We start from the raw sequence: 14,414 nt of genomic DNA, 5'->3' as shown, positions 1-14,414 counted from the left end.
GCTTGGGCTTTGTTCCTTTAGCGTATATTGATGATAATATTCTGATATTGGTTAGGTTTGGCGCATTTAGAAGTTGAGTAGAGAGGCACGGGCATCGCGAGCTAAAGGTTGGACCGGTTTGAGGTAAGTAATGATTGTAAATGTTGTCTTGAGGGTATGAAACCCGAATTTCGCATCATTTCACTACTTTGAGGTGACGCACATGCTATATGACGAGCGTGGGAGCATGCACCATTGGGGATTGTGACTTGGTCCATCCTGTACGACTATTAAGTCGCGTATTTGATTGAAAACTATTTGATACTATTGTGTTTTGGAATGTTTTGTTATGTTTTGAGCTAAATGTCATATTTGGGCCTCGTGTCAACTGTTTGGACCCTTAGGGACTTTTACTACTACTCATCACTGTTTTGACTTAATATTTGTACTGAGTCATGGTGTGTTTTACTAATTTCATAACTCAACCTTATTTACCCAGTTTTGATGCAATAGATAATATTTTGGGTTGAACGCCCTATTTTACTGATAGCCTGAGTGGCTCGTGATGTTGATGGCTGAGAGAAGCCGAAGGCCTGATTATGAGATTGATGACTGAGAGAAGCCGATAGCTTAGATTTGAGGATTATATATTTATGAATATATATATATATATATATGCATATACAGCCCATGCCGCAACGATATATGGATAGGGCTACACACCACAACGATAAGTTGGATCAGGCTGCACGCTGCAGAGATATAGAACTTGGGCTGTAGGAACCCCTCCGGAGTCTGCACACCCCTAGTGAGTGTAGTTGACTAAATATATTTATGTATCGGACTGCATATCACAGCAGTTATTATATGGTACCTATTGAGAGTGAGTGCTGAGTGTGAGCGCTGATTGATGAGAGTTGAGTCTCGAGTGACTGAGAGGCTTGCCCGAGGGGCTATATATATATATATGAGTGATGATTTGCCCGAGGGGCTTGTTTTTATGAAATTACTGTTTTCACTCCTCTTTATACTGAGCCTCTGTTGTAAATGTTGAAAAAATACTTTTAAACAACTTTTATTGAAACTGAAGTTTTTACGAGATGTTCGGAATTTAATCACTGATTTGGCTTCGCTATTTCCACTGAGATTTTTATGTTATGAGATGTATATGATTTATGTTTGCTAGAGGGGTTGCATACGAACTATGTTTTGCCCGAGGGGCTGATTATGATTTTCATCACTTTTACTATAAACTGTATTGAACCTCTATTGAAACGGTTGGAAAGCATTGTCAAAAGATTTTTACCAAAAGCCGGATTTTAAATGAGATGGTTGACTCGTATTCTGATTTGAAAGCTTGTTGTTCTTACTGAGTTTATCATGATATGGATTTATTATTTCCTACTGCTCCGTCTTTATTTATTTTTATTACTTACTGAGTTGGCGTACTCATATTACTCCATGCACCTTGTGTGCAGATTCAGGTATTCTGAGCTCGGTGGCAGGTTCATCAGAGTTAGCAAGGTAGTTGCTTGGCGATCGCAACCATGCTTTTCTCCTTTCTTATTCTCCCTTAGTTTATTCCGAGATTTTTTTGGCCATGTTGGTCTTGAGGTTGTCAGATAGTTGTAGTAGATGCTCATGACTTGTGATACCCCGATGTCGGGCTTGTGTTATATTTCCGCACATGTTATTTAAACTCATATTATGAGATTTATTGTTAAGTAATGGCTTAAAAATGACTTTTATAGAATAATGGTTTGATTTGGGAATTGTGTCGGATGACCTAGTTTCACGATAGGCGCCATCACGACCGAGTTAGTTTTAGGGTCGTGACAAGTTGGTATCAGAGGCTAGGTTACATATGTCTCACGAGTCATGAGCAGGTTTAGTAGAGTCTCACGGATCGGTACGGAGACGTCTGTACTTATCTCCAAGAGGCTGCAGAACCTTTATAAAATCCCACATTCTTGAATTCTGATCGTGCAACATTGATTCAGCTTGAAATATAACCCTTGAAATTCCTTCCATGCGTTCGTATACGCGCATGAGCACTTGGTATCAGCTGTGCATCGACGGCTTGTGATTTCCTAATCAAGGGGCGAGATGTGACTTCTGTGTGTTGATGTTGGGATAGTCTAGAAGACTTGAGGCTAGGCTTTGCCTGTAGCTTGAGCATCGAGGTGCTGATTGTGTGAGCACGTACATCTGGATGTATATGTTTGATGGTGTCCCTATTAAGGGAAGTGATGAATGGATAGTTACGTGATGAGTATGATGTGACTGCGAGATGTGTTCATATGAATTGAATGAGACGAGAAAGGTCTTCATGGGGGTAGCAAGAACTATCTGGTGCTTGATTTCCATCGTGATTTGATATATAGCCCCGAGTTGTGGGTGTGTTGAAGGATCTTTATATGTTGCCTAGTTGGGAAGTGAAGTAGATTTCACGTTGTGATATGAGTTCAGACTTAGGAAGATTAAGTGACTGCATGATGTTTATGACGGTGGAAGGGTATAAAGAGATGTTAGTTTGAGGCAAAGCAGGTGGGTTATCTCCTACAGAGTGTTCTGAAGTTTGTGTGATCCTTATGTTGTTTATTGGAATACCTCTTTTACCAGTGAAATATACGTGTTGCAATTTGAATTTGGGTCGCTAAAGAGAGTGGGCTTGACTGTTACGAGGGTGAATGCGAGATTCGCAGAAGATTTGAAGTACTAGATGGTCTGTGTTGCACGATCTTATGAAGGATTGAATATAATCTCACTTTGGTATTATGGCAGTAATAGAGTATATGCATTATAAGTTATTATGTGTTTTGATCTACGGCCTTGATCCAAGTGAGAGAGTCTTCTATTAATCAATTGATTGCACGGTTATGGGCTATGTTGGTTCCAGTTTGGGGCATACTGGTGAATTAGTTATGGCTTACAGAGGTTGAGATCGAGGATGACCCGAATAAAGGGAATTTTGGATCGGTGTTGTGTTATGATTTATCGGTGTATAAAAATTTATGGAATGACTTGAGTTATTATTGGTGAAGGATGTAATGTACATGGAGCAGAAATTTATTTGGTTGCATTAAGGTGGGGTTACTTTCTGCAGTGTTAATGGAGCACAGGTTGTCCAGTCCGTTTGATCAGTCTAATTGAGGTTTGAGCAGAGTGGATGACTCTCGAGAATGGTTCTAATGGGTTCAAGATTTTACATGTAATAATTGGAGATTTTCATGTTGTGTATTTGGCTAGAAACAGAGGTTTACATTGGAGGATGACAAGACTTGTGGCATTTCTGCATCATTATGGATTCTACATGCCAGTACCAGGAATGCGAAGGTAATGGCTTTAGATTCCTAGAGGGTCTCTTTAGAGGGTATCTCGATTGTGGTACTTTTGGAGGTGCTTCAGAAGAATACAACGGTTTATGAGCTTTAGAACGGTGTGGTCTTATGCTAAAGTTTGCGGGGTAAGTTTTAGTTAAGGATAGTGGTGTACTAGCAAGGAAATGTATCAATTTTAAGGTAATTTAGAAGGAACTCGGAGAATTAGGACAACTTGGTAGTAGGATGGATCGGCATGGTAATGGATACAATCGGTTCTTGGGTGCTTATGAAGCGACGGGTTTCCACAGGTGTTTTGTTGCAATGCTCGTAGGTTTTGATGGCTTGTGTAGCTTGGTTGAGTTAGAAGGAGTCAGTCCTGATGGTTCGGCTTTGTGCAAAGGGGATTCATAGAGTTCTTGATAATTTCTACCACGGTTAGAGATGTATATTTTATACTGGCATGAGGAGCATGGGATATATAGTGATTTTCTCCTAGATTGGATCAAATGAAAAAGTTCTTGGCTGGTTGAGTACTCAGTTACTTGTAGCTCGAAGTGGATAATGAAGTTCTCATATTTATCATAGGATGGTATGGTACATGCGGTATATTGTGTGGGATTGAGATTTGCATGTGTAAGGTTACAGTTTAGTTTTGAAAGGAAGGTCATAAATTCTTAGGTAGCATGGACAGCTTCAGATGACTAGATAAATGAGATCACTGATTGGTATGGCTTGATGAGGGTATATATTTTAGAAAGGGCGATATGTTTGAATTATGGATACTTCATTGGTATTGCTACACTATCTTGTCTGATCGACTGCTGATATTCAAGGTTTGCTTGGTGGTACAGAAGAATTTTAGAAGTACCCCTTATGGGATGATCGAGTATTAGGGATGTGTTAGATATTCGGGCGGTGGAGTTGGGATCGGATATGGTGATTCATGTGCTTTATGGATTTGGAGACTTGGAGTTCTCATAAATAGGTTATTTCATGGTTGTGGACTGTGAAGATGTGGGCAAGCTAGTCAGATGATAGTATGTGCTATGATTCAGTCATTGTAAACTTTTGGAAAGTTATGTATCTATTGTGGGTGACCAGAGTTGATTTGGGGTTCATTGTTAGGCCAATATGGATGTATGTTCTGCATTGAGTTGGATATGTCACCTCCGAATTGCTATTGTTGAGACAGGTGCCATTCGATTATTGTTAAGCTTATTCGCGTTTCGAGATTATTTGCAAGCTAACTCTTGTACGCTACGCGGGATTTTGATTTGTTGATTGCATGCACAAATGATATGGTTCTTTTTGGGCTTTATAGCGGAATTTGAGTGAAATGGGTATCTGGGTGTTGCATGATTGATTGCGTATTGGGTATGTTCTTTATGACTTGTATGGAATTACGTCATTTGCCTCTTTGTGGTTATGGTGATTCACTCTTGGTACTAGACATCAAATTGTGTGTGGTTGTCGATTTTGAGCATAATGACTTGAGGTGTTTCATGTAGACCAGTGTTTGGATAGGGTCGTGCATTGCATCAAAGTTATGTGGAGGTTTGATCCTTAGGATTAGATTTGTGTGTTCTGGTTCTACGATGTGTGATGGGTTCTCATCATTGTGTGGTGGTGGTACTAGTAAGCTTGCAGTACAACTCTCTCATTTGAGTCATTTTTTCCATAATTTGAGTACATTCGGACTGTTGCTTATTGGTGCACGGGTCGTATGGGTTGTGGATTTAGATTGTATCGATCTGTCATGTCACTAGATTGGTCGTGTTAGACGAGATGAGGTCATTGGCATCAAGAATGAATACTATCGAATTCAATTTCAGCATGTTAGAAGGATAATATCGAGAATCGGCTTAGAAATTTACTATGGTCCTTGCCAAAGGAGAGGGAGCTTCATGAATGGTTGATCCTAGGGATAGATATGACTCCTTGCATGTTTCTTTTATCACAGTATACGAAAGGGTCGAATGAGACTTTATTTGATAAGAGGTTTATTATCGGTATTCGATTGTTGTGTGCATCCTCCGTGCGTTGAAGTTATCGCTACGAGTGATTGAGTTATGTGGTATATCATGTAATTGCATCTAGGGTTACAGATATGGTTTGTTACAGCTTGTTTGGACTTATCCAGTGTATAAATGAGAGATTCTGATATTATGCATAAGTTTGGAAGTGGAAATTTGGTTCTAATATTCATGGGCTTGTTTGGATTCTAAAATTTTAGTTATGATGTGTTATTAGACCTATATGGGATAGGGTGACGTGGGATCACCCCCGGGTATGTGCATGGTAAGGTTACACAGTGATTTGGTAGTTTTTGGAACAACTCTGGGCACGTTCGAGGATGAATGTATGTTTAAGTGGGGGAGGATGTAACGACCCGGCCGGTCATTTTGAGCATTTGCACTTCGCTCGCCAGTTCTCGGGCATGACTAGCCTCGTGTGATGTATTATGACTTATGTAAATCATCAGTTTTGGTTTTCAGGATAATCGGAATAGATTTGGAAGAACAATTCTCAGTTTGAAGCTTTAAATTTGAAAGGTTTGATAAAGTTTTGGCTTTTTAGTATTCGATCTCAGATTTGGATTTTTATGATTTGGTTAGCTCTATTGGGTGATTTTGGACTTAGGAGCGCGTCCGAATTGTGATTTCGATATATGTAGTATAATTTGGCTTGAAATGGCAAAAGTGGAATTTTGGAAAATTTGACCAGGAGTGGACTTTTTAATATCAGGGTCGGATTCCGATTCTGGAAGTGGATCAGGTCCATAATGTCAAATGTGACTTGTGTGCAAAATTTGAGGTCAATCAGATGTGTGATAGGTTTCGGCATTGGTTGTGGAAGTTAAAGTTTTAAGTTCATTGATTTTGAATTGAGGTACGATTCATGTTTTTAGCATTGTTTGATGTGATTTGAGGCCTCCACTAAGTCTGTGATATGTTTTGAGACTTGTTGGTAAGTTCGGGCGGGATCCCGAGGGGCTCGGGAGAGTTTCAGGATGGTTTCGGACCATTTCTAGGACATTTCTAGTTGTTGCTTTTTGGCTTCAGGGGTGTACAGTGCGTTAGCATAAATCAGGCCGCGTTAGCATAGAGAAAATTTTGAAAAATGGAGTTGTGCTATGCGATTGCAGGAGTCTTCCCGCGATCGCATAGAGTAAAATCTCTGCTGCACTGACCCGATGTTAGAAGCTTATATCTCACGGTTTATAGGGAATTTGAAGATGATCTAAAAATGAAAGTTGTAGCCCCTGATGTCTAGTTTTCAGAAAGTTAAACCAATTGTAATTTGGAGCTTTGTACAAAACGTTATGACCATTATACTAGAGGCTGTCCGGAAGAGTTGGAGAAGGCTGTTGGAAAAATTTGTTCTATGGGATCGTGAGGGAATGGCCGCGATCACATAGGGTAAAAGAAGGGCTAAAAAATTTTGTGCTTCGCTATCACATTAGTTTGTCTGCGATAGCATAGGGTAAATGCCCGGACAGATTATAAAGTACACTATTTCGAGGGTTTCGGCCATTTTTGCATTTTTTGAGCTTTGGAGCTCGGATTGAGGCGATTTTTGAAGGGATTTTCAGAGGATTGATTGGGGTAAGTGTTCTTCACTCAAATGTGGTTAAATACCATAATTATGTCTTGATTCTTATCATTTAATTTGGGAATTTGGGATAAAAATTGGGGAGAATGGAAGAAAATTTGGAGAGTTGATTTTGGGGATTTGGATGGCCATTTGATATCGGATTTTGGTGAATTTGATATGGGTAGACTCGTGAGCAAATGGGTTTTCTAGTTTTGTGATTTTTATCAGATTTCGAGACGTGGGCCCAGGGCCGGGTTTGAGCTAATTTCAGGATTTTTGAGTTAATTTGATTATTTTTGCTTGGGCTTTGTTCTTTTAGCGTATATTGATGATAACATACTGATTTTGGTTCCGAGTAGAGAGGCAAGGGCATCACGGGCTAGAGGTTGGACCGGTTTGAGGTAAGTAATGATTGTAAATGTTGTCCTAAGGGTATGAAACCCTATATTTCACATTGTTTCACTACTTTAAGGTGTCACACATGCTAGATGACGAGCGTGGGGGCGTGCACTGTTGGGGATTGTGACTTGATCCGTCCTGTATGATTATTAAGTCGCGTATTTGATTGAAAACTATTTGATACTATTGTGTTTTAGAAAGTATTATTATGTTTTGAGCTGAATGCCATATTTTGGCCTCGTGTCAACTGTTTTGACCCTTAGGGGCTTTTTACTACTATTCCTCACTGTTTTGACTTAATATTTGTACTTAGTCATGCTATGTTTTACTGATTTCATAACTCAGCCTTATTTACCCAATTTTGATGCTATAAATGATATTTTGGGCTGAACGCCCTTTTTAACTGATAGTCCATGTGGCTCGTGAGGTTGATGGCTGAGAGAGGCCGAGGGCATGATTGTGAGATTGATGACTGAGAGAGGCTGAGGACCTGATTGTGAGGATTATATATTTATGGATTGGGCTGCACGGTACAACAATATATATATATATATATATATATATATATATATGTATGTATGTATGTATGTATGTATATAGATCGGGCTGCACACCGTAGCGATATGTTGGATCGGGCTCCACACCGCAATGATATAGCGCTTGGGTTGTAGAAGCCCCTCCGGAGTGTGCACACCCCCAATGAGCACAGTCGACTAAATATGTATATGGATCGGGCTACACGCCGCAACGATATGTTGGATCCGGCTGCACACCGCAATGATATAGCTCTTGGGTTGTAGAAGACCCTCTGAAGTGTGCACACCCCCAGTGAGCACAGTCGACTAAATATATTTATGGATCGGGCTGCACGTCGCAACAGTTATTATATGGTACCTATTGAGCATGAGTGCTGAGTGCTGAGTGTGAGCGCTGATTGATGAGAGTTGAGTCTCAAGTGATTGAAAGGCTTGCCCGAGGGGCAATATATATATATATATATATATATGAGTGATGTTTTGTCCGAGAGGCTTGTTTTTATGAAATTACTGTTCTCACTCCTCTTTATACTGAGCCTTTGTTGAAAATGTTGAACAAATACTTTTAAACAACTTTCATTGAAACTGGAGTTTTTACGAGATGTTCGGAATTTAATCACTGATTTGGCTTCGTTATTTCCACTGAGATTTTTATGTTATGAGATGTATATGATTTATGTTTGCCCGAGGGATTGTATACGAACTATGTTTTGCCCGAGGGGCCGATTATGATTTTCATCACTTTTACTATAAATTGTGTTGAACCTCTATTGAAACTATTGGAAAGCATCTTCAAATAATTTTTACCAAATGTTGGATTTTAAATGAGATGATTGACTTGTATTATGATTTGAAAGCTTGTTGTACTTACTGAGTTTGTCATGATGTGGATTTATCGTTTCCTACTGCTCAGTCTTTATTTACTTTTATTACTTACTGAGTTGGCGTACTCACATTACTCCCTGCACCTAGTGTGCAGATTCAGGTATTTTTGAGCTCGGTGGCAGGTTCATCGGAGTTAGCAAGGTAGCTGCTTGGTGATCGCAACCCTGCTTTTCTCCCTTCTTATTCTCCCTTAGTGTATTTTGTGATTTTTCCGGCCATGTTGGTCTTGAGGTTGTCAGACAGTTGTAGTAGATGCTCATGACTTATGATACCCCGATGTCGGGCTTGTGTTATGTTTCTGCACTGGTTATTTAGACTCATATTATGAGATTTCTTTTTAATTAATGGCTTAAAAATGACTTTTATAGAATAATGGTTTAATTTGGGAATTGTGTCGGTTGGCCTAGTTTTATGATAGGCATCATCACGATCGGGTGGATTTTAGGGTCGTGACAATTATACCTAATTATAATTTTTTTACTCAAGTATAAACTCATACTTTAAATGAAAATTATTGTAAATTAAGTTTGAAGGTAGGATCTTCCTACGTAATATTTCTTTACTTATTTTCTAATTTCTGTTATTTTAGAATTCATGAGATGACTTCCTTTAAAGATTTAATTGTTCATCTTATTTTTCTGTATCTCTAGGAGAACGCATGTTAGATATGCATATTCAAACATGTTAAACTTTATTTGAGAAAATGGGGATGGGGGAGGAGGGGGGGGGGGGATAATGCAAAGAAGACACGATGATGAAATATGAGGTTTAGATAAGTAATCTTTCTGAAGTTAATACTTGGAAGTAAAAATAATAAACTAAGATATTTTTGTTTGTTGCTGCTTGTTTTTAACCATTTATTGAAGAATATTTGTGACGTGTGAAGATACTTTCAAATCCACGATAGGTGAAATTTTCAAACTATAGTATCATTTGCAAGTAGTTCATGTATGAAAAGAAACAAGAAAAATCATATTTGTCTCAACTATAACGAACTTTACACAGTAGATCAATACTAATGCCAAAATTAGCATTAAACATGGTGGGTTTAGTTAATTAAGAGAACCAAGCATAGATGTTCTTAAGTTAAAAATAAATCAATAATAGTATTGTAATAGTTAGCTTATAATTATTAAATTCAAAAAATAAAAACAAATAAACAAAAGGATAGGAAAATAAAATGCAACATGAAGGACAAGTGCTAGCAACCGGTACTATCAAAAAATTAATTAACATAAAGGCAGTGTGTTCTTACATTGCCAGTGAACCATTTTGAGTAAGAATATATAGCTATTAGGATTCTTTATTAGGTTTCTTGGCTTTATCTTATTTCAACAATTGTCTCACCAATATTGATGTGGATGAAGGCATTAGGCCTGAATATTGTCAACAGACTTGGAAAATAAAATATGGATACAAAATAGTTGCCGTTTCTAGTAGAGGATTATTGGATGAATGGGAGAACTCTCAGGTACATCATTAGACCAAATATATAGGCACTTCTCGGCCACTTCGTGATATTTTCTCGATCCAGAATCACCTCAGTATGGATGCACCATAGCACCTAGCTGTTGGTACGTCACGATTCAAAAATCACAATTCGTGATGACACCTAACTCAACCCGCTAGGTAAGCCAATTAACAAAAAATACCACTCAACTGAGATTATAAGAGAATAGAAAATAGATAATTGAATATTTACAAATTTACCAAGATAAGGTAGTACGAATCACGAGCTTCTAAGATTTGGAATTTCAAAACTGATACAAATAAATACACGTTCTGTTTGAAGATTACATAAATAGATTAGCAATAATCTAAACTACCAAGAACAAGTGACAACTATATCCAAAACGCACGAACATCTTCCGAATCAGCACCCGACGTCACTAGCAACTCCGCTCCAAAATCTGCACGGGACGTGCAGAAGTGCGTTTACAAGTAGAGGCATGTGTGGATCACAATAAAAGACTAAGCGAAAAGCACGTGAGTACCAACAACAATTGGAAAACAAGAAATATCAACTTCAATTAACTAACATATTGGAGGCCTAAGTACAAATATAACAATTACGAAGAAAACCCATATTCTTTACAAGTTAACAAGTAAAGGCATGAATGGCTAGCATGGTGGAAGGCTTATATTAAAGTGCAACAGAATAAACACAACAAGAGTATAATTATAAAAGCAGGAAATAGGCATGGTATTTGCAAGTTGAGCAAGTAGAAGGTATGAGCAACACAACAACAATTGAAATAGAGATCAATGACAGAACAATAGCAACAAGTCACATTAGATCTATAATTATGACAATAACATTTCAAGGTAAAGACATTAACGTATACATGGAAGACTGATATCAAACATAATGCATGCCCCTCATCCTCGCCTGCACGGAAACACCCATCGTGCCATGACCTCACGATAACACACAATCATAACAATATAAATGAAATAGCACGGCATCACCCTTCGTGCTTTTACTCTAAAAAACATGACACGGTGTCACCCTTCGTGCTTTTACTCTCAATAACATGGCACGGCATCACCCTTCATACTTTTACTCTCAATAATATGGCACGGCATCACCTTTCGTGCTTTACACTCTTCCTCACATGATATTGAATATAGAATGGTATGGCATCACCCTTCGTGCTTTACACTCTTCCTTACCAAGCATATGAATATCAATGAAATGGCAAGGCAGGAAGTATAAATAACATCGAGGAGAGTGCTTAAGCGGATATTCAAAACACATTCCAAATCACAACCTTCCAAGTCAACAATGGTTCAATAACCCGCAAGAACTGTATTATTCAAATACTTCCACGAATCTCATAAATGATTCACAACACAAGTATAGAGTCTAGCATCTCAAGAATATCAGTTGTAGTAATGTAGTAATGATTTCGCATAGAGATGACCAAATTAGACACATCAATATATTCTTAGAATTTTAACCAAGTTTGATCAAGTTATAACAACTAAGTCTTGATATCTATCATTTAATATTATGTCCTTAGTATCTAAGAGTCAAGGCATTAAGCGAAATGTCACGAATTTTCACAAACACAAATATAATATAATCCCCTCCCCCACTCCCGAGCATGATTAACCCTGGCACATACATATACGCTCATCACTTCATATATGTATCACCCCCGCATGTAGCAAACAATGACAAATAGGAGGAAAAATTCCCTCAACAAAACTAGGCAAGGCACTTACCTCAATTCGGTTAATCCAACACTCAATTTAGCCTTTTCCTCTACAAATTTGCCTACGGTCGACTCAATCTAGCCAATGACAACTTGAATACACCACACAAAGCAGGATAAAATAACTTCAATTAATAAATCTATGGTTTTTATTCAATTTCTAAAAAGTCAACAAAAGTCAAACCTCGAGCCTGCCCGGTTAAAAATCGGTGCCAAAGGTAGGTCTTGACTACCCATAGCCCCACGAGTCCAAATATGTATTTTATTTTCAAGTCCGAGTCTTATTCGACTCTCAAATCTCAAATTTTTATTTTTCAAAACTTTGACAAAAATCCCCAAATGTTTCCATAGTTTTCCCATGAATTTGATATTAAATCTTGTATAAAATCATGAAATATAATTGGAAGTTGATTAAAGATACTTACCCAATGATTTGGTATGAAAATCCCCTCTCAAAATCGCCTTACCTCGAAGCTAGGGTTCAAGAATATGAAAAATAAAGCAAAACTCGAAATTCTCAGCACTTAACAGGTTGCAGATGTCGCATTTGCGACAGGGGATTCGCAAATGCGACCCTCGCAAATGCGAACACTATATCGCAAATGCGAACTGGAAGGCCTACTGTTTAGGTCGCAATTGCGACCCATACTTCGCAAATGCGATGGCAGGAGTTTCGCAAATGCGGCAGAGTCCTTCACAAATGCGATATCTGCCTAGCATCCTAGACTTTGCAATTGTGATAGCTGCTTCACAATTTCTGTTGTCGCATTTGCGACAAATACATCGCAAATGCGATGTTACCAGTACCAGTAATCAAAAACTATGAAAAATCATTCCGAAACCAATCTGAAACTCACCCGAGCCCTCGGGGCTCCAAATCAAATATGCACATAAGTCTAAAAACACAACACGTACTCACTCACGTGCTCAAATCATCAAAATAACTTCTAAAACCACGAATCAGATGCCAAAACGCATGAAAATCAAACTGAACTTTAAGAACTTCTAGAATCATAACCGAGCGTCCGAACCATATCAAATCAACTCAGAATGGCGCCAAATTTTGCAGACAAGTTTCATATTACAAGACGAACTTACCGAAGCTTCAAATCACCCTAAAACAATGAATCACACCTCATGTCGAAATCAATGAACTTTGAAACTTCAACTACCGATGCCGAAACCTATCAAATCACCTCCGATTGACCTTAAATTTCACACACAAGTTACATTTGATATTACGGGCCTATTCCAACATCCGAAATTGAAATCCAACTCCGATATCAAAAAGTCCACTCCCCGTCAATCTTCCCAAAAATCCAAGTTTCGCCAATTCAAGATTAATGCCACCGCGGTCCTCCAAATTACAATCTGGATACGCTCCTAACTCCAAAATAATCTAACAGAGCTAACAGAACTGATGAAACTCCATTTGGAGGGAGGAACAGTTTACTAAATATGTCTGAGTCATTTCTATCATCCTCTTTCCTAGCAAAAATGAATATGTCTCCTACTCTATATAAAACCTTGTCCAAAAAATACGATTACCTCTATGAAGTAGATATCCTGCCCGATGAACAAAAAGTTATCCTCCACTGAACTACCCCTCATAAACCCCTACTCAGCTTTTGCCAAAAAATCATTTGCAACTTGGACCCAAATTCGTTCCTTAGTCCAACACAGACCAAAAGGAGTTAAAGAATATGTTGCTGCCTCAAAACTTGACCAGCATCCTATTCTTGCCACTCAAGAGGAACAATTTATCTCCGTTCAAATCCCAGATGATTTTCTCAGGCAATGGAGAGATCATGGTTTTACCCATATCCATTTTGGTGTTATCCGAATCGCTTTAACATATCACAAAAGAAAAGGTCAACCTGTTGTAGCTCGACATTCTCTTCTAGATACAAGATACTTGGAGTACCAACATGCAAATTTGGGTACTACAGAAGTTACCCTGAATGTTGGGAGTGTCTTCATAACTATCTTTCCAAATTTCAACATGTCCCTTTATGACTCATATTTAACCAAAGCACTAAAAATCCAAGTCCAAATCCAAGGAGCCCCTTAAGCCAAAGATTCCATACAAGACACTCTTCATCACCAAATGGCATGGCGAGTCCAAAATCATGCCATGGATCTTTGCCTTCCTAGAAGAGAAAATACTTTACTCTTAAATATTGATGCTACCAAAGGAAACACCATCTGCACCCAAATACCTAGACAAATTTCCAGAGATAAACTTGTCAAAGTTCTTCCTGATTCCTAGATCACAAATTATGAAAAGTTAAGAGAACCGGAGGAATCTCTACAACTGGTGAACCAACCTTTACCAAAAGAAATGACAAAACCGTTTGTATAATCTTTGACCATTCCCATCTCAAAAAACCCAATAAACCCATTTTTCTTGCCAAATGATTCAACCCAAAGATACAACAGATACATACCCTAAACCTAATGGAGAGTTCTTTTGGAATATA

Source organism: Nicotiana sylvestris, chromosome 10, assembly GCF_000393655.2.
Source record: "Nicotiana sylvestris chromosome 10, ASM39365v2, whole genome shotgun sequence".
Lineage (NCBI taxonomy): Eukaryota > Viridiplantae > Streptophyta > Magnoliopsida > Solanales > Solanaceae > Nicotiana > Nicotiana sylvestris.
Note: the sequence above shows the minus strand (reverse complement) of the source record.